The sequence below is a fragment of the Lactuca saligna genome, chromosome 4 (assembly GCF_052625555.1).
Source record: "Lactuca saligna cultivar CGN05327 chromosome 4, ASM5262555v1, whole genome shotgun sequence".
Taxonomy (NCBI): domain Eukaryota; kingdom Viridiplantae; phylum Streptophyta; class Magnoliopsida; order Asterales; family Asteraceae; genus Lactuca; species Lactuca saligna.
Window position 1 is genome coordinate 47,195,224 of NC_136420.1, and position 22,557 is coordinate 47,217,780.

Below are 22,557 nucleotides of genomic sequence, written 5' to 3' on the forward strand. Positions count from 1 at the left end.
CTATGTTTTTTGTAATATGTGATTTCTAGGTATGAACTCTGATAAATGTTTTATTTGAAATGCTTTTCAATTTTTGATCCAAGTTACAAATGTGTTTTAGTTATATTAAAAATGAAACTTTGGTCATGAATGTTGGGATGTTACAAGTTGGTATCAGAGTCAGGTTTGAGGGATTTGGGCATACTCTCGGGCATGTCTGAACTCAAACCGAGGACATGGTATGAAAATTTTCAAACGAAAATCATTTTTATAAAAATAATTTCTAAGCAAAGAAAGGGTTGTGATGTGTGCAATTGGCTAAGCTCATGTAAGTCTTCCCCAAGATACCCATACATTTTATATTATGATATGAAGTATGAATATGTGAACTACATGCTATATTAGGGATAAGGATCTAGGAAGGGATGCCTTGTGTGCCTACTATATGTTCTTAAAGAACTGCATGCTAGTACTGATTAGTCAGTGGTAGGATGGCATGTTTAGGTTATGCCCGATTGTTTGAGCCTTATAATTGCATGCTAGTACAAGATACCTGATAAGAGGATATAATGGCTTGATTGGAGTATGTTGGTTAGTTTTTCCATTGTTTGAATGTTTCTTGCTTTGTGCTGGTGGGGCTATTAGCAATGTGAGCGAGCTACTAAGTGAATATGCGTAGTCACATGTGGCACGGGCTGGGTAATCTCAAAGTGATGTACTTGGCCCTATTATGCAACTCTTGTTTGAGTCCAACCATTCTAGGATTGAGTCTTTTACTTGAAGGATTATCTGATCTCTATTGCATGTGGCTATATTCATGAGGTAGCTAGTTGATATTAATGGGAATCCTTCAATAGATGAGGACTGGGTGGGTTCAGGAATCTAGGAAAGCCAAGGATATGCCTCAGTGGGTTGGTAGAGTGGTTTAGAGAGTTTCCATGCATCAGTTTGAGTAAGTGACTTAGAGGATTCAGGATGATTTCCGAGGAAAGTAGGGATAGGTGTGGAAGGTTGTATTGGGCTCGTACTATTGAAATCACAGGATCCATACTCAAATCGGTGAGAGTCTTGGAGAATCTAAGAAGCTTGGAGGAGGAAAATTTTTGGTTATGTTCTGATCATGGGTATAGTTGTCTTTCATATTAGTGATGAGCACGCATAGGTATGGTTCAGGGTATGGTCCCAGTTTAGGTGGTGAGTCAGTCAGTAAAAGGATTTCCAAGTTTTTGAGTTCGCATTGGATTGAGGAGATGGAAGGTTTCTTCCGCACTAGCCCTTTCCGCTTAGGATCCAAGGTTTGGTTCGCCTTGGATTTCTTGTATCGGGTGGAAAGGAGTTGTTGGGAATTGATTGTTCGGTCTAATGCGCTTCCTGAATTGGAGGCTATGCGTTGGGAGGAGTTTATGACCAAATTTAGGGCAGAGGTTGTTCCAGCTGTTGCACTTCAGCCATTGTCAAGTGAGCCGGTGAGCGTGTCAGGGTGTCAGACCCTAAATGATATGACTTCCAGAGCTCGAGTGCGGGAGATTGATTCGGAGCATTTTGGGAAGAGAGGGTCATACCAGGTGCAAACAGTGGAGGGTCCTGGGAAGAGAACTAAGGCTTCAGACCATTGATTGAGGGGCCAGCAGGGCCAAGGTCAATGCAACACGTGCGGGAAACAGCATGATGGGGTTTATCGTTCCAGGGGTATGGGTTGCTACAAGTGTGGCGGTGTTGATCATGTCAGGAGGGATTTTGTAACATCCCAATTTTCAAGGCCAAAAATTTCATTTTTAATTACGAGATTCATAACATAGTTTACCAAACATTGCCAATGTCATATCAATTTATAAAAATCATAACAACGTGTCTAAAAACCATATCATCAAAAGTAATAAAAATCAGAGTACAATCCCAGAAATCTCTATGCGGAATCCATATGAGTGTGTGTGTGTGTGTGATGCGCTGCTACACCGTCGTATCCTTCCCCTTAGACGAAGAGGTACCTGAAACCAAAACTGAAACTATAAGAACAAAGCTTAGGGAGTTCCCCATTTTACATGTAAAGCCTCAAGCTTGATGCACATGCATGGGTTCTTTGACTCAATAAGCCATAAAAGATGGTCTACAAGGAGCATGGGGTGTTTATGACAACAAAGTTGGCATCTTTATGCCATAAAGACCCCCAATGGCCCCAGATCTGAAGTCATAACTCCATAATGTACTTCACAACCCGAAAATGGCTTAGAAAGCCCCATATATACCAAGATCCAAGCCCTAAAGATGATTAATTACATGGAAGATCAAGATAAGAGCTTTTTACCTTAAATGAGTTGGAAATGGAACACAATCTCTGGATCTCCAAGCTCCAACTTGAACTCCCAAGCTCCTTTCCTCTTTTCAAGCTTTACCATCCACCAAAATGCACAAAATGGACTTAGAACACTCATTCAAGGCTAGGGTTTCAAGATAATGCTTTCTGGAAGTATAAGGGACGATGGAGGATGAGATAGGGGGATATAAGTTTTTTAAATAGGGTGCAAACCCTCAAATTTAGGGTTTCACTCAAAAAGCACTTACTTGTCGAGTTGGTCTCCGGACTCGTCCAGTAGGTCACTTAAACTTCCCGTGGGTCACGACTCTACTCGACGAGTTAGGCCACCAACTCATCGAGCCCCAGTGAAAATATAAAGATTTCTAGAATTAACTGCGTACCAGGAATCAGGTGTTACAGATTTTCCTCAGGGGGCAAGCCCGTTATGTTTTCTCTACAACCAAGTGGGCCACAAGAGGTCCGAATGTCTGGGGAGGAGGGGAGGAGCAATTAATTCTCCTGATCTAGCTATTTTGACGATCATTGATGGACGAGAGGGTAGGGTAGGAGCCCCAGTGGAAAGGAGTTAGACTTTGCTGTGACATGCAGGAGAGATCATAATTATAGCAGGCGACATTGTGGGTATGTATTTTTGCTCTTTTCGGTTCTATTTGTATTTTGTGGTTGCTTTCTTGCATCGGTTTTGGGTAAGTGTATCTATGAGTTTATCTCTCTGCTTGTGATTTGATTATATTTTCAAGAAGTTTCATATGACAATGCATACCATGAATCGTTAGTAGGTTAGTAAGGGCAGTATCGTGTATAAACAAGTTCCAAGTATTCAGATTTTGGGATGAGGTCAGGATCGGCTCCGGGGTATTGTGTGAAAGGTCCATGGTTAGCTTCATTGGGCTAGTTCTCCAATAGTGATGGAGTAAAGTGGATTCATCATCTATTCTGGTATGATCGAGGGTGGCCTATGGGAGAACTTTTGGGTTCTAGCACTACCGTTTCCTAGGGGAGGAGCGGTAGCAGAAAGATACTGGTGTTAGTCGCATGGGTTGTTCGGTCATTGGAGGTTTCCAGGGAAATGTATTTTCGTATGGGTTGGGTTCGGTTAGAGTTCAGTAGTGCTACGATAATGGAAGTGGGAGCGAGGATTTGCTAGCCAAGGTAAAGGTTAAGGCTTCCAACCGCAAGCATGGGAGGTGGATTAAGGTATCAGACTGGACTAGATTTCAAGAATACTCTTCAAGGTCTCCGAGGATGGGCGATCTTAGGGTTTGACGGTAGTTGATCGCTAGCATTGGTAAGCGCATATTGTCAACAGTTAATTATTAGAAAGTAAGAAAGGATTGGGAATCCTTCAATTCTCACGTGTCGTGAAGACTTAGTCAGATCTAAGTGGGGGAGAATCGATTAGGTGCTCAGAAGCAGAAATAGGTGTGCAAATAGGATAGGTTTCGCATCCCCGCCAGGGAGGAAGGCAGTCGAGGGGATATCTAGATTAAGGATTATGTGAGTTCGGAGTTCGGAAAACTTTCCAACATTTGGTTCGTTCCTTTTCTTGGCATTGGATAACAGGCTTCGGGAACTCAGGTTGGGGTTCCAATCATAATTTAAGATTAGTTGGGATGTCAGATCGTGTGTGTGCTCGACTTTGGATATGATCTGATTGGTAATCAGCAGTAAGACCATGGTCGGCGGTAGAGATAGCATGGAAGGTGTTGTAAGACTATGGGTGTAGTTGTAGCATTCATAGGGTTGTCAGATAGTGCTAGAGTGTTGTAAAACTGTGAGGGTAGCTGTAGCATTCACTAGGTTGGCAGATAGTGCTAGAGTGTTGTAAGACTGTGGGTGTAGCCATAGCATTCACAAGGTTGTCAGATAGTGCTAGAGTGTTGTAAGATTGCGAGGGTAGCCGTAGCATTCACTAGGTTGGTAGATGGCATGGGAGTGTTGTTAGATCGCGGGAAGAACCATAGCACCCACCAGTTCCGGTGCAACAGTGAGGGCATGGCAAATCCATGGTTTGGTTACAGATTTCCCCAGATGAATTAGACTTGGTTAAGCCAGTGATAAGATCGTAGTGACACCACTGTAGTCATGGGATCAAGGAAGCGAAGGATCGTATAAGGTCGTTTGTGATATAAGACTACCTTTGGTAATGTAGCACTCACTTTTAGCCTTGGATTTGGTGGTGTCAGGATTCGACGTATGGACCCGATCGGTTGGATCAGAAGGTTGTTAGAGCCATAGTGGCAAGAAAACTGATGGCAACTACTCACAGATGAGGATTTCGTTCGGAAGTCAGGTGGGGAGATTGTGTGGGAGTCTTTTGGCTCAGCAATCGGGCTGGAACCTGATATTTCAGATGACTGGCAAACGAATTAAGACCAGGGAGGTCTTAGTGGAATTTGGAAAGCAGCTAGGAGGCAGTTTAGTGTTTCGGGTCAGTTCAGTGTCTCGGGTAGTATTAATGTTTTAGGACTTCATGTATGGATGGGTAACTGATTGCTTGGGTAATGCTAAGTCACTCATAGTGGGATCAAATAATCTCAGAGTAAATGATGTGACCCTGTTGACCAGCTCTCCTATGAGTCTAACCGTTGCAGGGATGAATCTTCTACTTGAAGGAGAAGCATTATGGTTGGCCAGTTATTCGAGGAGGCTTGGGCATGGTATCATTTCAGCGTAGGCGGTCTGTCGGGGAGACAGACCATTATAGAATCTAGCTCTGGTAAATGCAGTAGTGGTATTGCGGAAGTTTGAGGTTTGAGTCTTCAGAATGGAAGTTCAGTTTGGGTTTCAGTTATCTTGAGAAGGTTGTCTTATGCGTAGAATCATCGGTTGCATTCCTCAGATCATTTGTTGCGATATGGGTGTTAGTAAGGCTAGATTTCGAGGATGAAATCTAGTATAAGTGGGTGAGAGTTATAACACCCAGTTTTGAAAGTGATTCGTTGATTGGGGCTACGGCCCAATTATCATTAGTCATGAGGTTTAAGGCATTGGGAAAGGAAGTATTTGGCCCAGTTCGGAGGTGGGTGTTATAGTATAAGTGATCCAAGTATTCGTTTGTGTCTTCAGAAGCCAAGGGTATGATTATAAACGAATATCTTGGTCTTTTACAGATATTGGGTTTAATCTAGAAAGGTTTAAGGCTTGGGTGAGTTATTAGGAGCATAGGGCTTCTTGCCACCTTTTTCGTGGATATAAGGTTCGTCGGAAACAGACGTCGGATGGGGAAGTTATGGAACTTTGAAGGCTTTGGTAGAATTAGCCCCTAATGGAGAAGTTTGGTTTATCAGTCCCATGCATGCAAGGATGCATGCGCGTGCCTGGCTGGGAACGCCCAACGTAAGCTAAGTTACCCACAACTTATAAAGACACTTGGTCGCGGGTGGGTTGTGAGTACACTGGGCGTACTAAGAGGTATACGGGGCGTACTCCCTTCAGACCAAAACCCTAGATTTTAAGGTTTGACACTACATAAAGGACATTATGTCCCAAAACCCAGCAACCCTCTTACCCTTAGACAACTTTCACGAAACCCTAATCCTTCATTGTGTGTTTTTGGAGCTTAGAAGGCCATTAGAAGAGTTTTTTGGTGCTTTTGAAGAATGTGTTCGTTCTTGAAGGTTCATTGAAGGTCTAGAGGTGTTCATGCATGAGATAAGGCCATTTCATGGAAGTAGAATGCCATTTTTAGAGTTTGGGCTTATGTTGGGTATGCAAAGTCACAAAGTCAGTGACTTTATGGGTTTAGACGTTAAGTAGAGCTCAGATCTATGAATTGGTCCCTTGGTTTGAAGCATTAAGTGCTCAATAGCAAAAAGGACTTAATAGAGGAGTATGTTGCGCGTACAAGCTGGTATGTGCAGTGTACAGGTCACGAACCCAGTATGCGTTGCGTTTAGTTGAGTACGCCTGACGTACTCAGTCAGAATGGGTTTCACACAATTGGGCCTTAGTTTGGGCCATTCATTGGACTTCGCTACTTTGGGCCATTGTGGGCCATCAGAAATTAGATATTTTAGGCTAAGAATATGTTGGACTAAAGGGAAGGCCCATTTGAGGAGTTGGGCCCAATTTAGAAAATTTGGCCATTAGTGGGCTCTTATGGATTTCACAGTTTAGGCTTATTTGGTTTTGGGCTTAGGCCTTAGTTAAAGAATCTTGTTGGGACAGGGGTAAAATGGTAATTTTACCCCAAGTATGGATTACGGATCACAGGTTGGGACCCAATTACTAATTGGGTGATATTTTGGTATTGATAGCTTGAGGAGTTGCCAGGGCAACAACTAAGGATTTCTTGAAGGGAACTTCAACAATATTAGTTGAGTTACCTTCCGTGTATGAGTAGGTCGAAGGCACCAATGCCGGCCCATTAGTAGTTGTTTATAGCAGAGATGATTGTATTTGTGATAATTGTCTTGTATGCCAGTATATGTAGAGATTTATGTGCTTTCATGCTATGTTATTATATGGCAGTAGTAGTAGAAGGGGTGAAGTAGGCCCCGTAACCAGTTGAAATAAACCACCCATATATGTCTGACATTATGTTTATGATATGATATTATGTGTTACTGATAGGGGTGAAATAGACCCCATAACTGGTTGAAATAAATCGGAGGGGAGATCGGGCACCCATATATGCCTGATAGGGGTAGGTCGGGCACCCCAATATGCCTGACAGGGGTAGGTCGGACACCCCGGTATGTCTGACAGGGGTAGGTCGGGCACTCCAGTATGCCTGACAGTATGATTATGAATTGTATGTGGTATGGTGGGGGAACTCAATAAGCTTCGTGCTTACGGTTTTCAATTTTGGTTTCAGGTACCTCCAGTTTTGAAATAAAGGAGATCGGGGCGATCACAGCGCATACACCTATGTTTTCCGCAATATGTGATTTATGGGAATGAAGTTTGATAAATGTTTTATTTGAAATGCTTTTCAATGTGTGAACCAAGTTACAAATGTGTTTTAGTTATATTAAAAATGAAACTTTTGGTCATGAATTCTGGGATGTTACAATTATAGGTTTGATTCTCTATCTTTTCTACAACGAGTTTCTATTTTTTGTTCTTTTAGGTAGGTGGTACACAAATGACGACATGTGCATTTTACAATGAATTACTATCCATTTTGCAGATTGTTTATCTTTGTAAGAAAACTGGCCCATCTCCTTATTTATTTGTTTTATATGCAACCGTCATCCATGTATTTAGATGATGAGACTGACAACATTGGTGCTTTTAGGAAAACAGAAAATTGGTGTTTCATGTTTGTGAGATTTTAGGTCTGAGGGGTAATTTCGTAAATAAAAAGAAACTTTCCATGGTATTGAAGTTGGAATAAAGCTATGTTTTAGGTAGACTTGGCAATGAGGTGGTTTTGGAGCGAATCGACCTTGATGCAAACCAATTTAACAAATTTCAAATTCCGATCCAAACCCGCGCCGTAATCCAGAGGGTTTTGAATAATCAAACCCATACACTTATTCGTCGAATCAACCGATATCCAAACTCGTCTTGTAACCCGTAGGTTTTTTGAATAATCAAACACATTTTACTTAAACCTCAAAATAATATTTATTAAATAAAACAAATGTTGATTTAAATAACACATTACTTACTCAAGGAATTTCGATTGGAATTAAAATCATTTTTGCAGTAACTTCTGATTGTTTTTGACCGTTGATTGCATTGATAAAGAATAGCAACTGCAAACTTTCTTCCGATTGATAAATGACTGTTTGGTTGATGAAATATAAATGAAATGAGATCATGTTTCTTGTTAGAATACTGAAAGTCTAGAAGTCGAGTCCTTGATCCCTATGTAAAAACAGTTTAGTCTTGGGACTTTCGATTAGAATTAAAAGTAAACTTTAAGTTGTATAAAATATAAATTTATAACTCTAAATTTTATACGGGGTGAGTTATAAATGGAAAAGATTAGTGATGATTCATACCCGAACCTTTTAATAAAAGGGTTAGCGGATATGGACCGTTAACGGGTAAATGGATCAAATGGATGTTTCAAACCCATATAATTATTAAGAGTTTAGATCGGATCATTGTCAAAATCCGCTCTGTTGCCCGCTCTAGTTTGAGGTCCACGCATATGTGGCTGTATGTGGTTTTGTGTGTGTCCATATGGGTGTCAATGCTTGTGCTTTACTTTATTGTTTAAATAAATATTTTGTTTTCAATTTGTTGTTTTGTTTTAGTTTCGATATCTCTACTTTCTTTGTTTTTATTATTTTGTATATAAATTATAGAATTTTGATACGACCATGTGCTCTACATTCTAAGTTTCTTCTTTTAATGACTATTGTGTTGATCACGTGCAACTATCAATGATTTTTTGTTTAAATTTGGGACCAAAAATGCAATTAATTATGTTTTCGACTTTCCGATAATATATATAATTTGTCTGAAATCGGATGAACTCGGATGAACTGTAAAAGACTTTATCATGTAATGGTGTAAAACCGAGAAAGATGTCTCTTTCTTCCTTTTTATCCATTACTTCAATTAAAAGATGTAAATTTCAATATACTTTTTAAGATTTATTTTAAAACTACATTTGTGAGATTCAGTGTTTTTAGATTATGATCATTGATAGATTAACAACGAATTTTACCATTATACATAACTTGAAATTGAAAATCTATTTTTAAAGAATATCACCATGATTCAACAAAACTTCATAAATGGTCCTATGATTTTACAAAATTTGAAGTTTTATCCCTAATTTTAGAAAACTTCACGGATGGTCCATGTGTTTTCAAAATTTTTAATGTTTAGTCCTTACGGCTAACTCCGTCAATATTTGTTCCTTAAATAAAAGATATTTTCGTCATTTCACTACCCAGTCACCATCTATGAGATTTTCTATTATTATTTAAAAAAAAGTAAATGAAATTTAATATGTAAGGCTCTCTATCTCTCTCTCAACATCATGAGAGAAAGTAACAAAACAAAAAATTGATCAAAGACCCTCCTTCACTATCGTCTTCTATCTATTCCTCTCGTATCTATCTTTCAATCGATGTATAAATTTAAGGTCAAGGGAAAAGTATTTGGGGTTAGAATCAAAATGGATTTTGAAGATATATTGTCTTACAGGTCCATATTGAGGTAAACGACCCACTCCTACCTTACACTCCTATCTGCTACCTCTATTTGTTTCCTCGTCGTTAAAGGCTCTTCTCTTGCATTACAGGCATCAGATCTTCGTGGGGGTTATGATGGTTGATATCTCTAGTCTGGATTCTATTCATGTGTTCTTGGAATCAATTAACAAAATTAGGGCAAATTGGGGCACACAATTGTTTCACCCACTGCCTCCGGAAACAGTGGTAAAAATGTTGATAGATAACGAAATCCAAAAGGTGAAGCTTTTTTTAATACCGATTATGGTGCATTAAAAGCTCTGGGTAAGTCTGGAATTTAAGTTATGGTTGGAATTCCTAACGGCATGATTGCTACCAGGCCAAGTAGTATGAATGCTGCTGAAAGCCTGATTTCACTACAATTATGTAAAAACATAATCACAAAAACAAAAATCGAACAGGAACAATGAAATGTAGAGATAAAAACCACTCATTGGTGTACATTATAAATCAGATCTGGATCGGGGCGAAAAAGTAATGGATAATTCTTCAAAACCAACATCAGTTTTTAAAGTTTGATTATGAGTTTTTTTTCCGTTTCAGATTGTTGTTTTGTGAAGAACATATGTTCTGAATTTGTTTTTGTTAATTTATAAAAAAATAATTGAATGACAAAACTTCAAAAATGGTTATTGTGGTTTTCGAAAATATCAAGTTTAGTCTTTAAGTTCAAAAAACCTCACAGATGGTCCCTGTGGTTTCAAAACTTTTAACATTTGGTCCTTTCGGCTAACTCCGTTACCATTTAGCTGTTAAGTCAGGGGCATTTTTGGTATTTCATTACACAGGGACCATTTATGAGGTTTTCAGTTACTTTTTTTTTAAATAAATATATAAATAAAATTTAATATGCAAGGGTCCCACCTCTCTGTCTCTCTAAGGTGCTTCTCATTTCTCTCTGCGCACAAAACACACACAATCACACACTATTTGTATGAAATGTTCCGAAATTGATGAATGTGCTGCTGATTTTGGTCCTTATTGTAGTCAGTGTGGAAATATTTTAGGGTTTTGATGTTTGGGGAGAAATTTTGCAGCTTTTTTGGCTTGAAGTCTGAAGGAAAGAGAAGTTAATCAAGAGGGGAGAACAAGAATATTTGTTGAAGTTGGTCGTCGGAGGTCAAAGTCAAACTCCGGTTACCGGAAAAAGTCAAGAATGAGCGCATCTCGGTTTATAAAGTGCGTGACAGTCGGCGATGGAGCTGTTGGGAAGACCTGTATGCTTATTTCTTACACCAGCAACACTTTCCCCACTGTAAAGTCAATTCAACTTCATCTCGATTTAATTTCTTCAATAATTTTAATTGTTCTCATTTCGAAGAAATGAAGCAGCAAGGCCGCCCATATCCACCAACCGCAGCCACCCATCGATGCCCTTCCACCGTTGTTGCAAATCAGGTAGAAGAAGAAGAGAGGGTGGGGTTAGGGTCATTTTTTCTCATCCTGACGCAGACTAAGTCGGAGGAGGAGATGTCATCGTCTGGAATCTTTGAGCTTCCTTTGATGTGTTATTGAAAGCAATTGATGGTGGGAGGATCGAGCAGAGTCATTGAAGGCTAACTAGTGGCGACTGTTTGTGTGTGTGGAATGTGTGTATGTATCTATGTATATGTTTTTTATGGTGATCAGGGGGAGGACGGAGAGAGAGGGGGAGAGAGAGAAAGAGAGAGAGAGAGAGAGAGAGAGAGAGAGAGAGAGAGAAAGAGAAAGAGAGAGGTGGGACCCTTGCATATTACATTTTATTTATTTATTTATTTAAAAAAAGTAACTGAAAACTTGATAAATGGTCCCTGTGTAGTGAAATACCAAAAATGCCCCTGACTTAACTGCTAAATGGTAACGGAGTTAGCTGGAAGGACCAAATGTTAAAAGTTTTGAAACCACAGGGACCATCTGTGAGGTTTTTTGAACTTAGGGACTAAACTTGATATTTTCGAAAACCACAGGGACCATTTTTGAACTTTTGTCTAATTGAATTAAAGAAGTGATCTAATTTTTAAGACGGTTTATTCTTTTTGGTGCAGAAAGAGAGACCTTACATATTAAATTTCTATCTTTTTATTTTTATTTAAAATAAGAGAAAACCTCGTAAATGGTCCTAGGGTATTGAAATGATGAAAATGTCATTCACTTAACGGTAAAAAGCTGATGGAGTGAGGCATAAGGACCAAGCATCAAAAGTTTTGAAACCACAGGGACCATCTATGAGGTTTTTTAAACTTAGGGACTAAATTTAGACTTCGGGATACCATAGGGACCATTTATAAAGTTTTTTTTGATAATAAATAAACCAAGAGTGTTAATAAATTAATTTGTTTCTTTATTTCACTTTTAAGTATATTGATGAGTGCTTATTTAATTATATAATTCATACATTATCATTACTATTTTATGCTACATTTTGTGTTAATTCTAGAACAAAAGGTACTTATTGTGTTTGAAATATATTTTGTAGCAGCGAAGACATGCTCAAGACAAAAAGGAAGCATATGAGAAGTTGGGAGTAGGAAAACGGGAAATACAACAAAAAGAAGACAAAAAAGGATGTTGTTGGACAACTTGACCCCTCGTCAGTGTTTTGACCATATCTCATGGCTCGTAACTCTGATTGACAGGATTCAAAATGTTCTGAAAACTAGAAAGAATTTCAGATGACTTTTGTGTTGAGAAAATGTTGATTCCCGACGAACACACCGTGGTGAATGGAATCTTCCCGATTCTTGACGATAACTTGGACAATACGAGATTTTAATGACGAACACATCGTGTTGGCCATTTAACACGTCGTGTTGACGATGAAACCTATAATTAGAGCCAAAACTTATCCCTAAGGATATACCTTGAACCCTAGATCAATTCCTGCGATTATAAAACCCCCCACGAAGCCGTTTTGAGGGTCTAGAAGGCGGCCAGAAGGTCGTTAAGCTGACACGGGCGAAGATCTGAAGGATTGGCAGCGGATTCATTCCAGAAATCATTTGGTTCGTTGTGCTGACCACGATTAGTGTTCCAATGTGATTTTTTATGCATTTACTTTCTGATTTGGGCGTTAAAACTCCGTGCTTGATTGGATGAATCCTTGAATTTGTGGATTAATTGCCATTTGGATTGTTTATTCGTGTTTAATTTATTTTGTTAAGTTTGATTGAAAGATCTATATGTGTTAAGATTGTTACTTATTCCTTATTGGTGAATTAATGTTGTTTAGATGACCATCTAACTGTGTTAATTTAAATCAAAGTTGTCCACTAGAGTTTTGACCAAAACCTTAGGTTTGGAAATAAGTGATGAATTTTAATGTGTATGCATGAGTAGACCAATCTATGCATGATTTAATTCCTATGACCATTAGGATGAATAATCAAATCTTGCTTAATACGAACTAAATACTGATTTGCATGATTGTTTGTTCACTTGATTAATGGATTAATAGTTGTGTTAAAATTAAATGATTAGTTATCTAGAACTAGAGCTCGCCATTTTAGGAATCGGTGAACAAGAATAAATAAATATGTGTGTGCAATTATCTATGACTTTAAGATGTAATTTGTCTAAACCAACGTACCTAAAGATATTTGTCTTCGGTCAGTTTATCGAGATTTGTTGTTTAGTTGTTTGTTTGAGATTTTATTCCATAAAACCATTCTTATTGTTTTTGCCTGTTTTGTGCAACCTATAATCAAAAACTCCAAATTAGTTCACCTTCGTTTCCTTTGTTATTGAAATCCGTTCTTACCACAGTTATACTATTACAAATTAGGTTTGCTGCCTAGTGTGTGTGTGTTAGTCCGGTTGCGATAAAATCAGTTTTATAAATTTAAAACTTAAACAATATATATATATATATATATATATATATATATATATATATATATATATATATATATATATATATATATATATATATATATATATAGATCACACATCATTAATGATTAAAGTATGAGTTTTTGTAAGTTTTGGAATCCAGATGGAGTTAATTCCACATATGAGGTTGAGGAGACATGGATAGAATGGTTGATTTTATAAAGTTGAATGCATTGTCTTTCGGAAAGAAAACAAAATTTTGAATTAAAACTATGCTTAGTGATATTTGCCAATACATCATGTCTTATTTTTAATATGCCATGTTTACTAAAGTTAATTAATCATTGAATTAAAAGTAATTGTTGTCGGCCCAAAAGAAATTAATTTATGAAAGAGTGAATTACATGAATGGTCCCTATTATTTAGGAAAATTTATACATTTGGTCCGTAACTTATTTTTTTAACTCGGAATATCCCTACTGTTTGTTTTTCTTACGCACTTGGTTCCTATCTTACCTAAAAAAACTATTTTTGCCCTTATTTTTTAAATATATTTAAATAAACACACCCCCAACCACACCCCCTCACATTACATTACCTATCCCATCATTTTTCCGTATTTAAATAATAGTCTTTTTAGGTAAAACACAGATCAAGCACGTAATAAAAACAAATAATAGGGACCAAACACGTAACAAAAACAAAAAGTAGGGACTTTCCGAGTTAAAAAAACAAGTTAGGGACCAAACGCTCAAATTACCTCAAACCATAGGGACCATTTGTGTGATTTACTCTTTATGAAAATAAACTATTCGATTGCCCGTCTCTTTGTATAGATAAACGACTAATATATTATAATTATATATTATAATTATGATACACTATATAGTAAAAGGACTTGGAAATCTTTAGTTTTTTCTTTGTTTATTAATCACCTATCTATCTAATGTTTATATATTCTATGAAAAAGCCTAGAAATCTTTAGTTTTCTCTTCATGGTAAATAACTAGACAATGTACTCAAACTTTTTATGCATTATTGACCTTAACTTTACATAATATGTAGTGTATATGAGTGAGTAAATTTCATGCCTTAAGTTTAGGAACATAAACAAAGAAAGAACATGTATACACTTGTCACTTAATAATTATAACTAGAAAGTGGCCCATGCGAAGCTGTTTAAAGAGTGTCATATTATTGTTATCTACTACCCACTGTTCATAAAGTAAATCAAATTTAAATGTTAAACAAAAAAAGAGCTAGTACTATACATTTTCTAATTGATTAGCAAATGTTGAGCTTTACTTCCATTGGCATCTAGGCTTGAGATTGTTGCTTGCTGAAAAACTTTTCTAGGCACTACTTCTTGCATCGACATGAGCAGACAGATGGTATTCACAGTCTTCAAGGGCATTTTGGACTTTTAGAATATCTTTCAACAAAAAATTAAAATGGTTATTTTAAATCTATAATTCCGCATTGCAAAGTTGTTTTGTACATTTATCTATCAATCCATATGCGAAAGTGAATATGATCATAAACTTAGATCACTCTTCAAATGGAATATGCATCTGTTACCCTGAACCTCTTTGTTGATAACTGCATATGAAAAATTGAAGATAAGAGATCAAATAAACATTATTTGAAGATATAAGTTGTAGTTGAAATGTAAATTTTTTAATCCTAAAAAAGGTTATCAACATAAGAATCTCTAAATTGAATAATTAGTTGATAAGAATCCAAGAAATTATGACCAGGTTCTCGATTAAGCATAAAACCACATACGTAAGTATTTTAAGCTGAAATAAAAGTGAAACTAAATACCAACTCCTCAATGCAGATAGTAATTGCATACAAACATCAAAAAGTACAATGAATGAGCATACAAACAAAGTAAGGTAAAAAGAAAGGGAATCACCTTGTGCATTTTCATCTTATACCCCTTTGTAGATACAATTGTGAGAGAAGTTACTCCCATCTGCAATTAAAAAAAAACAGAAAAGTATGAAGATCATCTTAATGCAAAAGTCAAAACTCGTAATGCTTCGGCTTAGGTTCTTTTTGACTTGAAAGGGCATACATTTACCATTATCTTAAACCACATAAGAAATTAATCCTCCTCTGCAGTGAAATTATCAATGTATGTAAACTATGCCATCTGCTTTTTTCATGTTTGTATTAACGTCGAGAAAGAGACGAAGGCTTTTTGTGTGACACACACGAACCAATGAGCCACTTGGCATCAGCCTGGTGAAGCAGTTTCACATGAATCCAGTTCAAATGCACATTCAATTCCTAAGACTTTGATAAAGTGACCAAAGTTGGGTATTTTATTTCTCTACAACAGAGTATTTCTTCATACCCTTTTACCTACCACCATTCCAATTCAAGAGTCAAACACAAAAATGAGATGAGGAATGGAACCACAAATAATTTATTGATAAAGATATAGAATTTAACCTATCACCACACTCCAACACGTTGTTAACTTGATCGATACGACCCCGATGTAATCCTAATCCTGGTGTATGGCTTAATCAGCATTGACGTTTTAAATTTTTTCAATTTCATTAATCTATTAATAATTTACCTGCTTCTATATATTACTTAGTTATTGATTATTGATAATTAATAATTTATTTGCTGCCATATGGGAAATAGAGAAATCATGCCTATGATACATAAAATTCTTATTCTAATATTTTTTGGTCTCATAATATTTCATTCAAGGTTTATTTGGAAATGGAAGTTGTTTAGTCTGAGAAGGTAACATACCCCCCCCCCCCCCCCCCCCCCCACCCTCACCCCCCAAACATAACAGATTGTGTTTTAGCACATTGTGATGTCCATAAAAAATATCCAGGTGATCTCAAAACTTGATCCACTTCTATCAAATGTTACAACCCTTGTAACAAAAACTGATAATTTTTAATTCAAGATTTAAATGTTTAAGAAATGATGAAACATTAGACTAAGAAATGAAAACATATACCTTTTTCTATCGCATCGTGGCCATCCATTTAAGTGAACCATCCATTTAAGTGAAATCTGAAACCAAATATATAGAAATATATTAAATTGAAGTATTTGAAACAGGAAAAAACAGACGGTATAAGAATGCCCATCATGTGACATATATATGTTTCGAATTTTATCCAGACGCACAACCAAACTCTTTATGGAATGGAATGGAATTGGTTGCCAATTCCAACCAAATACCACATACTATTATCCATATCTTAACTGATACCAAAATCAACCCATACATTGGCATCATTAACCATATAAGAAACATATCATTGTTTATACCATTATTCATACATCATTTACCTCAGATTTTCAAGGTGGTTGTGAAACCCTCAAAGCTTCTATAACATCATTGAAAACATAAATAATATAAAAAAAAGAATGTGGTAACTGTTAAGAATTAAGATACATTTATAGAAGTGCAAGGAATATGTTATTTTGCAAATTTACCTTCATACGCCCACAGAAGAAACAATCAGAACCCCATATGTGATTCTATCTAATTCATTCATTTGATCTTCAGTTATCCATAAATGTGTAAGACCATTCTTGGTAATGGTTAACATGTAAAGCATATATCTATCAATCTTCTTTGATAATTTTGGTGTCACCCACTCACTTGTGGAGAACATAAGACAGGTACGTGCATCAAGGGAAGGTCAGCAACTAAACTTAGACAGTGAATGGAATATATGTTTCCCATACATACAACCGGTGGGGAGTAATTCAGATAACGAAGAGATGTTGTGGGTTCCATTTTGGAATCTGAAGTGTGAGCATCATTGAACTAGAAGCAAAGGCAATCATACAATTGGTCAACAAAATTTATGAAACTTGTGAAGAAGGTTTTCCCTCGGTGGTTAATATACAAATGAACTAACAGACATACATACAAATAAATTAGATCCTATAGACATACATATCAAATTACACATACACATATACAGATGACATCCCACAAACAAACCTAAAAATCAAAGTACAGACGCATGGATTACTGGATTAGATCAAAAATATATACGACAATCAGCTAGAAAGCATAAAGTGTATGTGAGTAATTGAAATAAATAACAAAGGATTTTAGCAGATGTAGCTTAGATTCATATGATAAATCAGATGCTTGGTTAAATAATGAATATTTCATCGATTTTCATTAGTGTCCCAGTTTCATAATGTATAAAAAGGGAATCAAGAGTAAAAAATAAACCTCAGCTAGGGCACCACAAAATATCAAGTGGCTTCTTCATCGCCAAAGGACCCACATCAACCAAAACCTGAAATTAACCTTTTTCAATAGCATCTTCTCAAGAAACTTGAGCTTCCTCATCTACTTCTCGACTTACACTGACCAGTGAGTATTGGTGGGTAATAGTTGTACCCTGAACAAACCCGACGTAAAACCAGGAGGAATCGAGGTGAGTTAGTGTGCGTAGATGGAGGTGATACATTTTGGTAGCTTTTGCTTCCCTCCATCACCCGATTACAACAAAAAGGAGATGGCGACGAACTCTAATGGAAAATGGAGGGTTGAATCGATTTTGAAAAGAGATGAAGAACATGTGTTCAACATACGGAAATCGATGCAAGAAGCGGTGAAGAGGCGGAGTAGGTGGAAAAGCTATGGAAGCAAGATAATAGTCGTGGGATAGTGGAACAATCGAGAACTAAACTAACACCGGTTATAGAAGCAAACCCATGAACAACACCTGTGGTCAGGTACTATTCCTAATGGAACTTAAAATTAAGATAATCATTTGGAGCTCGATGGGAAGGAAATAGAGGTATTGAAGATGGCGGAGAAAGAAGTATGGTGATGGTAGGCAGGACTTCAAATCTGGGAAACAGAGCAGATAAGGGTAATGGTGGATGATTCAGAGCATTTGTCCAGTGGAAACGATCTATTGGACACGTATCAGTGATGTGAAGCGGTAGAGTGGGTAGATGAAAACACGTGGTCTCAAATTTAGAAAAAAAATACAGGGGGCAAACTGTATTTGCTTAAAAGAAATGGGTGAATTGTGCCAAAATGGTTAGGAAGTTACTTAGCTAACGTAGGAGAAATTTAATATATATATATATATATATATATATATATATATATATATATATATATATATATATATATATATATATATATATATATATATATATATATATATGAGACATTAAATGAAAATGAAACACACAAGAAAATGACATGGAATAATAATTAATCTAAAATTTCAAGAAAATGACATGTATCAAATTCAATGAGAACATAACATTTGAAAAAAATGTTTTTTATTTATTAGGTTAGATTTTTTGCATTTTATGGTCAAATCTATGATTTTAAAAGATAAAATAATTTTAAATCACATCGTTTATAAGCTATTTTTTTCTATAAAAATGCTCATATAGATTCCTATAAAAGAAATCTTGAAAAACATTCATGATTTTTATCAAACAATTTCACAGCAAACAATAATTTTGTAGGACAAACCTCAATTTTTTTTCTAGAGAAACTACATCGTATATCTTTTATTGTGAAATGGTCTTAAATATCCGATTCTTTGATTATACCTAGGAGCAAAATAAAAGAGTTGGTTTTGACCCGTACATAGGTCAATGTATCTGAGGACCTGAGAAATCAATGAAAATGGATCATCTTTTTGGAACAAAATCACTAAACATTTCCACAAATGAAATGAATATAAGTTGCTACCGAAGCACATATCAAAATCTACTAAAAATTGAGGAACATGAACAAAGTGGTAATAGAGCGTGACGCCCTGTTCAGAATCGATTCCTAATTCAAGGCCGTGGCCTGAAGATCATTCATCATAAGGATTAGGGCTTTTAAAAAGGTGAGATCTATGCCCATTTGGGTGGGAGTGATATTTTTGTAGTGATCCGGGTGTTCGGCTCGTGTTTTGGAGCCTAGGGGTATTTCGGTAAAGTGCCAATTCGGGCTTTTGTGGAAATTGGATTTTTGTTCGAAAGGTCTTAAGGATGTTATGAGTTGATAAAAGTGTAGGGCTTCTCATTACCTTTCCGTGGATATAAGGATTGTCGGAAACGGGCTTATAACGAAAAAGTTATGGCCTTCGGAAGTTTGGTTGTTTTAAGGTTTAGCTGGGTACACGGGGCGTACACTAAGTTTACGCGGGGCGTATTAGTGAAGAGAGTAGTACGTGGGGCGTACCTCTTCGTATGCTGGGCTACTGACTAGGATGGTCGCGAGTGCTCCTCGGAGTACGTTGGGCATACCATATGTACGTTGGTCGTACTCTAATCAAGCACAAACCCTATTTTAGGGTCTTTGACCCTATTTAAGCTCCTTATCTCATAACCTAACCATAATATCTTTAGACTCCATCCCTCTAAACCCTAGAAATCGACCCTTATCCTGTATTTGAGTGATTTTAGAGATTCATGGTGATTTATATGTGTTTTGGTGCTTGATAAGGAAGAATGAACTTCTTGAAGAGTCATTGCTTGACTTGAAGCTTTTGGATCTAGGCCTTGTGCACCTAGATGGAGGTATAAAGTCTCAACCTTGAAAAATCTTTCTTGTAGATCTAGCTAGGTGGCACTTTGTTATGATTTTGGTCCCTTTGTGGTGGTTCTTGTGAGTAGAAGTTACTCCAGAACCTTAGAGCTTCATATTTGGCCTTTGTTGGGGTTATAGAGTCATAAAGTTTGGATCTTGATTTACCTTTCATGCATGTTTTGGTAGTCTTTTGGTGAAGCCTGGGACTTAGGGTTTTGATTTGGGTCCCATTAAGTCATGCTAAGTCATAAAGTCAGGAACTTTATGACTTAAGAAGTCCCTTTGAATCAAATCTGGAAGTTTAGACTAAGGTCTTAAGGTATTAAGAGGTTTTTGAGACATTTGGAGTGATTTTTGACCTTTGGAATTCATCTTTGGTGTTTGGGCTTCATTAAGCCATGCAAAGGCTTAAAGCATTCGACTTTATGGATCAAGTCACTTATATTTAGCTATTATGAGGTTTTGGATGTCTTGGCTCAATGGATTAAGAGTTAGAATTAAGAGTTAGTAAAACAGAGGAGTACGCTGGGCGTACAAGCCTGGACGCGTAATGTACAAGCTCTTAAGCTGATACACTTAGCGTACAAGCTGAGTACGTACCACATACTCAGAAGAGTGGGATTTCGGTTTTTGGGCTTTAGTTTGGGCCATCTTTTGGGCTTTATTGTTTTGGGCCCTGTGGGGCCATTAGGTTTTGGGTTGATATCTATTTGTGGAGGTCTACTATGGATTTGGGCCCCAATTTGGAAAATTGGGCCATGAATTGGGCCTTGGGTATTTTTTGGTATTTGGGCCTTGTGGATTATTAGGTTTGGGCCTAAGTCTTGGTCCAAAAGCAGGTGAGAGGTAAATTGGTCATTTACCCTTGTAATGGATTTATGGTTTTGGATTGGAACCCAATTGTTGATTGGGTGTTGTTTTCACTTTGATAGTTTGGGGATCTGTCAGCCAACAACTAGGGATTTTCTGTTTAATTCGGAAGTGCAAGGTGAGTCTTCACACTATATCCATGGGTCGAAGACACCAATGTCGGCCCATTGTTTGTTATGTGGAATGCTAGTTGTCTTTGTGATACTTGCATGAAATACCATGGGGGGAAGCCCATGGCACTTGGATTAAAGACCATGGGGGGAACCCATGGCACTTGGATTAAAGACCACGGGGGAGCCCATGGCACTTGGATATCAGACCATGTGTGGAGCCCATGGCATTCCAGGCAAAGACCATGGGGGAGCCCATGGCAACTATATGTATGTTGCATGATATTCTGTGGCTGTATGTTTTATGGTTTTTGGGGAACTCACTAATTTTTGTGAATACGGTTTTCATTTTATGTTTCAAGTTCTCCGATTTTCAAATGGAAGAGCTCGGGACGATTGCAAAGCACACACCACATGTTTCCGCATTCTATGAGTGACACTGATTTGATAATGGTTTGCTAAATCTTGGTTACCTTGGTTTTATGGGAAAGATATATATATATATATATATATATATATATATATATATATATATATATATATATATATATATATATATATATATATATATATATATATATATATTCACGAATTATTAATCTAAAAACAAAAAAAAAATTATGTCATAATTTTCAGGACGTTACATTTGATGCTCTATTTAATAAACTGAAACACAATTGGCAAAATGGTGAAAACGATGAAATGATTAACACTGCTCTTGGGATTTTCCACACTTAAAAAAGGAAAGCTTTCTAGTATGTAGACTTTTGGAATATTGTCGAGAGGTACGTCTAACGGGGTCGATGTGTATCTGCTTATTTAAGTGATGTTATTTTTATGTTTCCTATGTTTTAGTTTCAAGTGTCTTATGTTTTATTATCATGTTGTAATATCTGATCCAGGTACCAATCAACTTTCTTGTATTTATTTTAAAAGGGGGTGGTCACGGTGTGGTGGAGCATCACCACGACGTGGCAAATTATGTAGGATCACAAGATTTTAATGATCCGCCACGACATGGTCATGGGGCACCACGATGTGGAATATGTTTTTTTAAGTGAAAACCCTAATTTTAGGTTTTGAACCCTATATAAGGAACATTAAGGCGAGGATTTCAGCCTCCATCTTCCTCCCAACATCAGAAACCCTAACCCTAGCCTCCATTGAAGTTGTGAGCTCATTCTAGGTGCTTTTTGGTGATTTTAGTAGGAGAAGGAAGCTCTTGGTGAGGTAGTTACTTGGCAAGCATCATTTCTCTAGCTAAGCTTATCTCTTGGACCTTGGTGAGTGTCACTTAACCTTTTCTTGCCATGTTGATACATCTCTTGTTTTTTACCCCTTTTTCCATGATTTTGATGCACTTAAGTAATGAGATCTCATAAATTTTGCACCTTTATGAATCTTGTAACGAATCAATTTTCAAAAGAAAATTTTCAATTTTTAATTAATCAAACACATTTCCATAAACCATGAAATCCCAAAACAATTGTTTCCAAATCCACATTCATTATAACTTTATTTAGAAATATCAGAGTGTCTCGTAAAATGCCTGTGTGAGAGTGCACGCGGCGCCATCACGCCTTGCCCTTGCCTTTGGGATCCGATGTACCTGAAACAAATCCACAACCTATAAGCTATTGCTTATTGAGTTCCCCAGAGCATACCCCGCACATAATTCACATAACACATATCATATTAGCTATAAAGCTACATATACCACATAAGTCATGCATACATTAGCCTGTAAGGATGCCACAG

The 22,557-nt window shown here is 36.9% G+C and overlaps 2 long non-coding RNA genes across 13 annotated transcripts; one reads left to right on the top strand and one right to left on the bottom strand.

The window, feature by feature from the left end:
• Positions 1–9,233: 9,233 nt before the first annotated feature.
• On the top strand, positions 9,234–12,538 carry LOC145041768 (uncharacterized). 5 transcript variants are annotated; one of them, XR_013680403.1, is made up of 4 exons: positions 9,234–9,421; positions 9,507–10,711; positions 10,789–11,172; positions 11,912–12,538. It is a non-coding gene; the product is annotated as an uncharacterized LOC145041768 (long non-coding RNA). The 5 variants fall into 5 exon arrangements; XR_013680404.1 differs by having other exon boundaries at positions 11,915–12,538; XR_013680405.1 differs by lacking the exon at positions 11,912–12,538 and having other exon boundaries at positions 10,778–11,240.
• Positions 12,539–14,387: 1,849 nt separating this feature from the next.
• Positions 14,388–18,211, bottom strand: LOC145041769 (uncharacterized). Of its 8 annotated transcripts, XR_013680409.1 has the most exons (6): positions 16,741–18,211; positions 16,594–16,631; positions 16,256–16,311; positions 15,350–15,784; positions 15,182–15,241; positions 14,388–14,862 (listed from the first exon to the last, which is right to left on the bottom strand). It is a non-coding gene; the product is annotated as an uncharacterized LOC145041769 (long non-coding RNA). The 8 variants fall into 8 exon arrangements; XR_013680413.1 differs by lacking the exon at positions 16,594–16,631 and having other exon boundaries at positions 17,498–18,211; XR_013680410.1 differs by having other exon boundaries at positions 16,256–17,077; positions 17,498–18,211.
• Positions 18,212–22,557: the final 4,346 nt, after the last annotated feature.